This window comes from Lygodium microphyllum, chromosome 8, assembly GCF_053477565.2.
Source record: "Lygodium microphyllum isolate KBCC chromosome 8, Lygodium_microphyllum_v1.1.10, whole genome shotgun sequence".
In the NCBI taxonomy this organism is placed as follows: Eukaryota; Viridiplantae; Streptophyta; class Polypodiopsida; order Schizaeales; family Lygodiaceae; genus Lygodium; species Lygodium microphyllum.
In genome coordinates, this window is record NC_141142.1 from 59988577 (window position 1) to 60001114 (window position 12538).

The window sequence follows — 12538 nt, forward strand, 5'->3', positions numbered from 1 at the left end:
GGGCAAGAAGGTACCAAGAACTGTCAAACCAATAACCTGTCAGGCAAGAGATATCTCATAGGTCTAGAAGTCATGTATGTAATGGGTCTCGGGGTAAGAGAAGAGACTAAGCACAAGCACAACTGATAGAGCAAGAAATTTAGTGCATAACCATTCAAGATGCATACAAAACTAACAAACCTGTGATAGAGATAGGTGCATGCCCCAATAGGTGTATCAAATCAGCCCATTACAGACTGACTGCAAACATAAAGCTCTCAAGAGAGCAGATGCATGTAACTGTCCCATAAGCTCAAGCTCAAGTGTAAGTAAGACTATGTGTACATCCGAATATACCAAGAGGCTCCCACTAGAAGTAAAGTCAGATGCAAATAGAGCAACCAATGCTCTCATACATCGAGTACATAGCATCAGACATGCCAAATCCCAGTAGGGTACATCTGGGGCATAAATCCCAAGCTATCGCAGACCCGTAAAGCATAAGCCTGAAAGCATTCAAATAGCATGTAACTGACAACCAAATGTAATGCCTAGTAGGTCCAAAATGCTTAAATACATCTAGCTCCAAGTGACTGTCAAGCATGGGCAAACCAAGTGGTATCCATATCTAACCAAAGCATAAATGCAAGAAGCCTAAATGTCAAGCAGTGACAATAGGCATAAACCGGTCCAAAGCATGCCAACTGAAGCCAAATGCTAGTGAATGATGACGAAGGCAAAGCCTAATCCAAGCTCAAAACCATTCTGGAACCAAAAAGAAGCATTTGACAATCTCCAAGTACATCAGTATGATAATTCAAATATCCGGTAAGCACCTTCGATCCAAGAACCAATGCATACACCAAGTAAATGAGCTTCAGCCCATTGTATTATAGTAGCATATTTACTGTTAAATGAAGCTCAATCGGTGCCCAAATCTGCTCCAAATCAGTCCCAAAGCATAGATATAGCATCCCATAACATCCGGGCATCAAACGAGCAATGCCAAGAAGCATCAAACAGTAAATGGACATCAATGGGCATCAAGCGGGCAATGCCAAGAAGCATCAAATAGTAAATGTCAAGTGCTGCCCTATTTTGACAGTCCTAGGACTGTGTATACAGTAATGACTGAGAGTGGAAGCACTCGAATCGATCGTGGGAGCCAATAACTAATGCAGGGGAGTCCAACAATGAACGAGAAGGTTGCCAACACTGTCGGGAAGCCGGGGAAGAAGCTAGAAGTGCCAGGAGGAGATCAACCTAGTCCCCTAAAAATGCGCCGCATTTTGCGCTAGTTGCTCCTGGGGGTGGGGGGTCTTTAGTAGTGCTTTGGAGCACTTGGAAATGTTGAGGGGGACTCCGATGCAACCCTGCAAGGTGCCAATGGAAGGTTGGAAGCTTGGGGAGGAGGCGGGAGATCAAAACCTGCAAATGAAGGTGCCATGTTTGCCATTGAAGCTCAGGTTGAAGCTCTTCAAATCTGGGCTGAAGAGAATGCCAGGCAAGCACCAATGCCTTTGCTCTGATACCAGTTGAAAGGAAGTGGAACCCAGGAGGAAGAAGCTTGGTGGTGAGAGCTATGGTGGATGGAGAGCAAGAGCAAGGGAGAGAGTGAAACTCAAAGTGGAAACTCCAATAACCATAATGTGTGGCCGAGCCTTCCTTTATTCAAACTTTCACTAAAAGAATAAAGAATAAGTGACTATGACGGGCGCCTGCCACCTACAATGTGCAGTGGCGGGTATTGTCAATGTAGTAAAGTGTAGTAATACATGGGCGGCTAGGAGGCACCTTTACCCCCAACACAAGTGTGCCTAGCTAAAGTTTTATCAATTTATCTACTTGACCCACTCCTCGTTTAAGCTTGCCTATCCAATGACAACTAAAGTAAGCTTGCATGTCATCCCAACCTAACCTTGGCACAAATTTGTTTCTTCTACTTGGAGCACACCTTGGCTCTAGCCTTTACAATATCACATGATTTGGAGCATGCCTTATCTCCATCCAAGGTAGTAGTCTTGGAGCACACATTGGTTCCATCTATCTTGGTATCATCACCTATCTTGGTCTCGTTACATGTGTCCAACCTTGCACCAATCATGGCCTTAACATCACAAGCTGGCCTATAAGTTGTAATAATAGGAACACATACTTCACTTTCAAGAAGGTGGGAGTTGGCCTCACTCACCTCGTCCTCATCATAGTCTTCTATCAAGAATTCGTCCACATGCTAGAGGGATGGGGCATTACAAACAAGGTTGGCACAGCTCGGTTTAGATTGTGAAAGTGTGCAAGAGAAGAGGAAGCACAAACATAGAGAGAGAAGGGAAGAGAATGACTGCACTGAAAGAAGAGAATGGAAGGAGAAAATTAGCAATAAACTAAATGAACGCAGAATACAAAAGAGGACTAATTAGTTCTTGCATGCAATTGAAAGCATTCTTGAAGGCATCAAATTAGGCCAATGATGGAAGGTGGCACTCAAAGATGAACAAGAGTTTCTGTATGTTGAAATCTGTTGAAACTTGCAAAGAAGAATGACTAGCTAAGAAATGGGCATTGCTATAAATAACAAGAAATGCCCAAATATGGTCAACCTAGTCAAACTGATCCCAAAAATGGTGGCCAACTTGAATAAAATAATCAAGAAGATATTGTCACCAACTAGATTAGCTACTAGTTGCCTCATCTTGGCCAATATGAATGTAGTCCAAACCCACTAAAAAAGAAATACATTAAGCTAGAAAATAACTAGCCAATATGAACAATCCTAAATTTGATTGAAAAAGAAATGCATGCTCCAGAAAGAGTTGTCTCCTTTGTCAAAACATGTGATAGACTACACGTAAGAATTGCTAATGTCCCCATTTGACTCAAATTGAGGTTCAAAGGTAGGAGACGGCCTTGCATGACACACATGATTGCTAATACCCCCTATTATATCTTGAATGTGATTGAAGGCCAAAGGAGCTAGAAGGGAGCCAAGGGTGGCATAAAAAATACAAATGTGGAAGAAGTCCATAATGAAGAAACTCCTCATGATCTTGGGAATACCCCTCTAAAATACAAGAGGCCAAGGAATCCACAACCACATAACTAGTATCATCCCCTTGTGAAAGGGATGGGGGGTATGAGGGAACTGCTAGAGGAGATGGTGGGGGATAGGATGGAACCTATGGGAGAGATGGTGCAGAATCAAGAATGGGTGCGAGAATAGAAATCTACCTCGGAGAACCCTACCCAATAGAAGGGCAAGGGAGCCAATAAAGCCCTTTCTCCTACCAACTAGTCTCACTAAAATTGCTCACATATATAAGAAAACAAAGACAGACCTCTTGGTGAAGAAAACATAGGTACCAAGTCTAATAACGCCATGGACAAAGAGTAGTGGTAAACCAAAGTCTAAAACATGGAGGGCTTTTGAAACTAAGTTTGATGGATGGTCAAAAAATGGTGGCAAAGTGCTAACACCGCTAATAGGCACTAAGTAAATGTCACCAATAGTGATGACTATATCCTCTAATAAATGAAGATCCTACAACAAATCTCCCTAAGCCAAGGCCTCTATATAGCCAATGAAGAAGGCTCCTCAATCTCATGGATGTGAAGGAACACAAACTCATGTATAATAGTTGATATAGAAGTAGAGGAGGGGCCAATTGCTTTAGCTCTATCCTTCAATCCTAGATGAAGGTAAGGGTATTGCTTCCAACACTTCTTGGGGTGAGTGCCCTTCCCATAGTGTGGGCATTTAGGCTTCCCTAAATTTGTGTCAGAGATCGAGAAAGACTTTGATTATTTAACCTACTACTTCTTCTTGTTCTTGTCCTTCTTGTCCTTCTTGTTGCTCCATCCCAAACCTATAGTATAAGTCTTAGTAAGGTTGGATCCACTAGTACTAGTATCTTTGAGTCATTCTTCATGGTTCAAAACAAGCAAAGCTAGCTCTTCCCATAGAAGAGTCTCTTGAAGCTTGGAGATAAGAAAGTTGGTGTAGAGTTGGTGTAGAAGACATCATACTTGAGAGATGGCAATTGAGTAATGAGAATCATCGCCACATCCTCCAATGAGATCCTCTTGATAAGGGATGCAAGCTCATCACGCATGTCTTCCATCTTGTTGATGTGATCATGCATAGAATGGGAATCATAAATAGGAAGCACCGATAATTTCTTCTCTATGGTGATAGGGTGGGCAAAGATGTTCAAATGGTATAGAGAAGAGAGCTTTCTCCACACCTCTCCTACATCCTGCCAACTCATAAAGATAAAAAATTGCACTCTACAATTGAGTTGAGCCCAAAGGGCTACTTGGTCCATCATAAAACCAGTGCAATGTTCCTCCACTAAATGAAGATTTGGGGTAGTAATAAACTTGACAAGTCAAAGAAGTCAAGGATACACTCTACTTTGTAGGACCAAAGGGAGTAGTTTGCATTGTCAAGTTGATCTTCTTTGGGGATAGAAGGAAGCATGGGCACTTGAAATAAAGGAGCCACTACAACTATACAAGGACACATAATATGAGTCATATGAGAAAGATGCAGGGAAGCAAGGGGGATGAGGCTCCAATCTTCTCAATCTATTAAAGTGAAAATAAGGCTCTAAATGTCAATCTTTGCATCACTCTTTGTGATAATCCAACTAATGTGATTTCCTATCAGTAGAAGATTGAATGGTCTTCACATTTGAGCCATCAAACCTATCAAACCGATAGTCCATAATTCTTCAAAAGAACTTGAAAATGCACTAAAGGTTTTTTTTTTTGGCATCAAGATGCTTGAATAGACAGTAAATTAGCTAGACCTTATTAAAAAAATTTGTAGTTGCCTAGCAAACTTTGTAATAGGCCCAGACAATGCCAAAAATCTGTGTTCTTCATGGCATATCTGCTCCAATTAGCAAGTATAAGCATGGTCTTCTTTTTGTAGAACCTCTAAGTCCTCAATTTGGTGATGTCATGTGATAGTGCACAACCGAAGAGAAACATGAATGCATAAAGAGAAGGGAAGAGAAAGACTACAATGAAAGAAGAGAATGGAAGGTGAAATTTTGTACTAGAAGTGAAGTTGAATATAAAAGAAGGCATCAGTGAGGGCACTAGATCAAGTTGATGATGTAATGTAGTGCCAGAAGACAGAGAATAGTCCTTGTATGTTGGAGTGTGCTAAGACCTATAAAGAAGAACGACTAGCAAATTGAGGGGCATTTGCCTAACATTGATTGACCTGAATAAATAATCAAAAGAAGATGTCACCAACTAGATCATCTAGCCACCTAATCCTAGCGAGTGTGAATGGGTGAATGTAGTCCAAATCCACTGAAAAAAATGCACTAAGATGGAAAATAATTAGCTAGTGTGAACACTTCTAAATCCAATTGAAAAAGAAATGCATGATCTAGAAAGAGCTACCTTATCCTTTTCAAAATGCATGATAGGTTGAATGCCAGAGCTCCTACTATCCCCATTTAACGTAGATTGTGGTTCATAGGCATGATATGACTCTACATGATGGATGTGACTACCAACATAGACTCTCCCATGGATGCCTCTATGAGTTCATCATCATCGCAAGGGTCCTATTGATTATGGACTCAATCCTTGTTGTTGTGGTAGCTCTATATGTCCTTTCAAAAGCTCTCTCATGCATTTCCTTAAAACCCTTTCATTTTTTGACAACTTATGGAAGTCCAATCCATCTTCAAAGTTACTTTTATAACTAGACTTGGTCTCTACTTCAAAGGAGCTAAACTTGATGTCTTCCACCTTGCCTTATGCTCTTCTAGACATATAGTTAGCCTAAAGCAATAACATGAGTTATTGCTTTCTAGCTTCAAGCTCATCCTCCAAGTCACTTAACTTGTTGAAATCACTTCATTCACTTGACTCATGTTCACTTGAAGAACTCACGTATCCCCTTGGAGTGGATGGTGTGACATGCTCATCAAGCATAGACCTCTATGGAGGAGCCTTCACTTCGCTTGCTTGGATAGGGATTGATATTGAATTCATAATAGTACTTGGAGTGTCAAACTCACACTTCTCACTTAGCATCATCCTACCAACTATTCCAATGCCATAGTCTTTCACAATGGCATGCTTGAGGTCACTCTTTACATTGAGAGCATGAAAGTCACCACATTCCAAGGTCCTTTGACCCATGACCTGATTTGGGCATTGGTAGCCCGCATTGATCCTTCACACATTCTTGGTGTTCCTTGATGTTATCAATCCTTCTATCAATGTGAAGGATCATCATCTTTGAGCCATTCTATCTTCTTAGCTTAGTATGATCAACAATCTTATTCCAATACAAAGTAGTTTTCAAGGACATGCCTCTTCTTGGAATATAAATCCTCAATATTAGCTTTCAAGTTCACCTTGGGACATCTCAGAACATGATCTGTACTCCTAGGTTTAGGCACAAGATTGAAAGAGTTGCACACTCCTCATGAGCACCTAGCTTTGATACCTATGCTTGTTTGACTTGAGGATAATCAAGAGAAGCTAGGACTAGTCTCAACCATAGGGTGACTCAACAAAGGTAAGCTACTAGTTCTTAAATTGCTTACCTAACCATGAGAGGATAATCATGGGTGCACTTGACTTGTCTAGCCAACTACATTAAAAACCCTAAGTTGCCAAGGATCATCATTTCCCACAAAATCATTTGAATGCATTGAGTATATTAATGGAAATGAGTTGTTGAATATTGGAAATAAAAATGATTAGAAAAGGCTAAAAGATTGTTTGGGATAAGGACACTAGCACTCTTATACATAGAACTTGCAGTGAGCATTAGAAAAACAAAGGTTGATTGTGCTTAAGTACCTACACCTTAGTTTAATTTTAAAGTCAAATCATGATTGAGCTTCAAGAAACTTTAAGGTGCTCAAGACCACTTAAAAATGGATTATAATCTCTAACAATGAAGTTTTTCATATTAAATATAAATCAAAGTAAAAGGAAATAATTATTAACTTTTCAAGTTCTCTATAGTTATGTACAAATGTACTAAACTATATTTTCTTTAGCCAACAACATTAGTTAACATACTAAACTATGTTTTATTTAGTCAACAACATTAGCTAACTTGTATGGAGACATTGATGTCGAATGTGTTCCACTTTGGCTACCTCTATGCCCATGAAGTGCATCTTCAACGGTATATGCCCTATGAGATAATATATATATATATATATATATATATATATATATATATATATATATATATATATATATATATATATATATATATATATCTCTCTCTCTCTCTCTCTCTCTCTTTATGAAAAACTTAAAAGATACACATTAACACATGCACACACATATAAACATAGAAAGAAGGTGAAAATAAACACAACAAGATTATATTCTCCAAACCATAATTCTTCCACACACACACACACACACACACACACACACACACGTGCACGCGCACATGCACACACACACGCAAATGCGCACGCACACGCACACGCATGTGCATGCACACATAAATCATGATTAAGGAGCCAACACTTGACAGCAGCAACATACGCAGTTATTTTTTCTTCTTTTTTTATGTTGAGCTTTCGTACACCTTGATCTATATTAAATGCAGATTAAGGCTTCACATTATCAATAAATGACCACTAATGGTCTTGCACCCTAAAATGAGCCACACCAAGCAATCACAAGCAAAGTCTAGCTACACTACTAAGAGTACTCTATTGTGTAGTCGCCTAACAAAAGCATTACATGCATAATTGGAAACTAAGATGAAATGCAAATTACATGGATAAGATAATGATACTAATAAGTGATAGGACTATAGAAAGACACTATAGCTCATAATTGAGACCCAACTTCACTTTTCTACTTCTAGATCTCTTGTACCCCTTAAACTTGTAGTCTTGTAACTCCTTCACTCTTGAATCTTGCACATTCATACTTCCTAAAACTCATTTTTGTACATCATTCATAACTTCTAGGATAGCCTCACATGTATTTTTCATACTTTAATTCATCTTATCATCTTTGCCAAAAATTATTTACCTCACATTTCTAAACTTTCATATATTCTGATTGTTGTTGGATTTCTTAGCACTATTGCCTCATAGCCTATAGTTTTTGATCCATGCTGCAACATTAGTTTTATGTCATTTGAAACAAAAGAGCCCTGCTTCATTTCTTTCAATTCACCATCCATGATAATTGCTTCATCTATCTCTCTACATCTGAATCCTAAAGTACTTGTTTTTCTATCTACAATAATGGAGTCAAATGTTCGAGAACCATCTTATTTTCCGCTCATAGCATTACTATCTATTTTGTCACCCTCTTCATTCCCTTAGAATTCTCTTTGCCAATTTCTTTTTCCACTCTTTGAAAAATTTGGCAAATGCTTTCATCTTGGAATTATCTTGAAATAGGCAACCATTCTCTTCTTTCAATTGCATAACCTACAACAATTTGGCTTGCAACTCATGCTCAAGCCCATTGATATGCACTTTTTGATTTAGAATTTATTGTTGCAAACCCAAACTACTTCAAGCTACTTGACATAGCCCAATTTCTATAAGTAATCAAAAAGGCCGTGTAGGCTAGGCAACATGCATCTTACTTTTGAAATTCCAACTACCTCTTTGCTTTGCTCTCTACCTTAGCCTCCTATTTCACATGTGCCTCCTCTTTTTCTTTCAACTTTGATTTCTCTACAACACAATTTTTGTTCATGATTTTTTACTTACCTATCTTTATCTTTTTAGTATCATGAGATTCTTCTACATGCATAGGCTTCCTAGTTATCTAGTAAAATGAACGATCAAGGACATCTTGGCCTCTATTCAATGATTGCATTGCATGCATAGCTTCATCATGAATAAAGATTGTGAATACGTACACATCTCTTTTAGCCACATCCTCTTCAAAAGTATGGAGCAAATAATCCTTCTCTTCTTTAGAAATGTAGGCCAAATTTTAATTATTCTCCATCACATGTTCAATCCCTTGCTTAGGTTGTGGTGTAGATACATTTTTCCAAACATCCAAATAGAGAATATTCACTTGTTACAAATAGAGAATTGCTAGTATAGAATCTCAATGACTTTTTTTACCATATTTATGATGACTATTCAAGAACACATTTGCCATCAGCTTATCACAGAGGACTCGTACCCAATACAAAATACAAACAAACATTCTCAGCCAACATGAGACTTCAAATATGTCCCGTCCAATTGAACCCTTCTTGATTAGCAACATCGTTCTTTAATTCCATATACAATTTGAGTCGATTCTTCCTATTTAGAGGAACATTTTGCAAGGTATATATATACATTCCAAGGCCCACCCAACTTATCAAATTCACAATTCATATTGTCTCTCTTGCACATTAAGGCTTTAGGATAGTCATTTAGTGGGACTTGAAAAACCTCATAAACCAAACTAGCCAACAACTCTAAGCTTATTCTCAAGCTATGATTGATGGCCATGGTTGGAAACAATGATGTATTTCACATATTGTATGTTGAGAACAAGTTGGATGGAACCAACTATTCATTGTGGGCTTATATGATGTGTCATGTATTCGTCTCAAATTGGCTTTGGAACTTTAGACATGGAATTGAGAGACATCCTAAGCTACAAGTGCAGTAGAAGCAATATAAATAGGTGATATTGAGGATATTGCAGGTTTAGATTTTGGTATAGCTAATGCTAGAGCCTCACCACCACATACTTGAAAGTAGATTCATTGGGATGATACAGATCCAAAGGCTTATACTTTGATTGCATTGTTTCTTAAACATACCATGATCCCATGTATTTGATCATGTAAGACAACCACAGATGCTTGGGATACTCTTGCATCTTTGTAGCAAGGAAGAAATGAGGCTTGTATTACTTAGCTACATAAGCAACTAGAAAGTGAATATATGGATGAATTCGAGTTCATGTACAATTTTATAACAAAGATTTAAGATCTTAAGGAGTAGTTGATTGATGTAGATATGATTTTGCTAGATAGTTCACTTGTTCTAATTGTTTACATTGGTATTCTTGATTCTTATTAGAGTTTTGCATCTACTCTTCATTTAATGATGAAAAGCAATTCGAATGCTTTGTCATTTGATGGGTTGGTTTTTGTTTGCTACAAGATGAACAATTAAGAAAAATCAACTACATTATGTGTGTCATAGGCTAAGGTGGTTCAAAAGGTAAATAAAAAGCTTCATTTTCTGCTAGTAAGCAAAAATCCACAAATGCTACTAAAAAAAGCAAAGGTTATAAGTTATACTATCCATGAAGTAAGTGTATCTTGGTCACCCATGATCTTGTTTTTGTGGAAGATATTTGTTGAGCCTTTACTATCATGTGTAAAAGAAAGCAAATGTTATAAGTTATACCATCCACAAAGTAAGTGTATCTTAGTCACTCAAGATGCTGTCTTTGTGGAAGATGTTATGTAGCATTTACATTTATGTATAAAAGAAACATATGTATGCTCTCAAATTATCTATGATACTTTCTTGCCTCTTTTTAGTGGTGTACAATCAATGTAGTGCTAAATGAGGTATTTTTAAAGCCGATGTAGGTTTCTCATGATAAATATATCAACGTATTTCAGATGCAAATGTGAATGATACACCTCTTGATGAGAGCATAGAGATTGAGTAGTTTAAGACTATGCCAAAATTGCTACGACAAACATTGCGTGATAGTAAGTTGGATGTGTCATTAGCAAGCTGTACTTATTTGAGCTTTCATAGTGCCTCTTATGCATTAGATTGTTATGTATAGGAGTGTTATGCATTGGATGTTTCTAATTTGTGTGCCGAGCATGAGCTTGTGATTTTTGAAGGGACACAAAATTCAAAATATTGGATGGTTGTTATGTAATTTGAGTATGATGTTATTATAAAAAATGGTACTTGATTCTTATATGATTTGCCTCCTAGCAAGAGGGCCATTGGTACCAAGTGGGTTTATAAGTTAAAGTGCAAGCCAAATGGTAGTGTTGATTGCTACAAAGCTAGACTTGTGGCAAAAGGTTATGCTTAGTAGAAGGGCATTAATATTGATGAGACTTTTGCTTCCACTTGCCACATGACAAGTATTTGTAGCATTTGCATGTCAGTAGCTCAAAATGGTTGGAATGTACATTAGTTAGACATCAAAATTACATTTTTAAATAGTGATTTGCATGAAGATGCATATGTTTTTTAGTCTCATGGTTTAGTGTAGAAGGGAGGAGAATATAAAGGCTTTATATAGTTTGAAGCAAGCACCTTTGGCTTGATATGGGAAGATACATGTATACTTGACTGCACATGGTTTTTAGCATAGTCCCACTGAGAGCACATTATATGTTAGACATGAGAGTGATGTGCCTTTGATAATTGTGGTTTGTGTTTATGACATGCTGCTAATTGGTCCTAATGAGATACATATTTCTTAATTTAAGGTTGAGTTGAATTTAGCTTTTGACATGCCAGATTTAAGCCTATTGCATCATTATTTGGGCATTGAGTTTAAGTAATGTGATGGAGGTATTACTTTGTGTCAAACAAAGAAGGTTGAGACATTATTACATAGATTTGACTTGAAGAATGCAAGCCTTTGCTACGTCTGAGAAAGGTTTGAAATTGCAGCTTTATGATATTGGAGATAGTTTTAATGTCTTCCTCTGTCAATAGGCTATTGGATTCTTAATTTATGTATGCATTACAATGCCTAGCATTCGGTTTATGAACTTGTAGATGAGCAGGTTCTAGGCATTAAGCATTGGTAGGAAGTGAAGTGGATCTATTGCTACTTGAGTGGTACTCAACACCTTGGGTTGTTTTATCCCAAGTAGGATCATTACCACTAGCTTTACATGATTTTTCAAATTTTATTGGGCTTGTTGTTATTATACTCATGTATCCATGAGTGGATTTTGCTTTATTCTTCACAGATCATGCATATTGTGGTTAAGTAAGAAGCATCACATTGTGGCCACTTCTATTTGTGAAGTTGAGTACATGGTAGCTTTCACAACTATAGTTGCATGCGTTTGGCTTAGATACCTCTTGGTTGATTTGGGTGTGGGAAGATCATTTTGCACCACCATCTTCACTAATGATTAAAGTGCATTTGCAGTTGCACGGAATCTAGTGTTCCATGTATGTACTAAGCACATTGAGGTGCACTATTATTATGTCAAGGAGAGACTTTGTTCTCGAGAGATTAGCTTGGTTAGTGTGTCAACACATGAAAACGTTGCACATATTTTCACAAAGGCTTTGCCTTATGAGAATTTTGAAGCTTTTTACAAAGCATTGGGCTTAATCCCCCTTATGGATTATTTGCACTTGTGCACATTGCACATGTATAGCGCATAGACCCAAGCGCATATGCATGAGTACATTGACATCATTATGTCAAGGGGAGACTTTATGCAGAGAGATTAGCTTGGTTTATGTGTTAGCATAGAAAAACCTTGCAGATCTTCTCATAAAGGCTTTCCTCATGAGAAGTTCGAAGCTTTTAGCAAACATTTGGGCTTACTCCCCTTTGTGGATTATTTGCACTC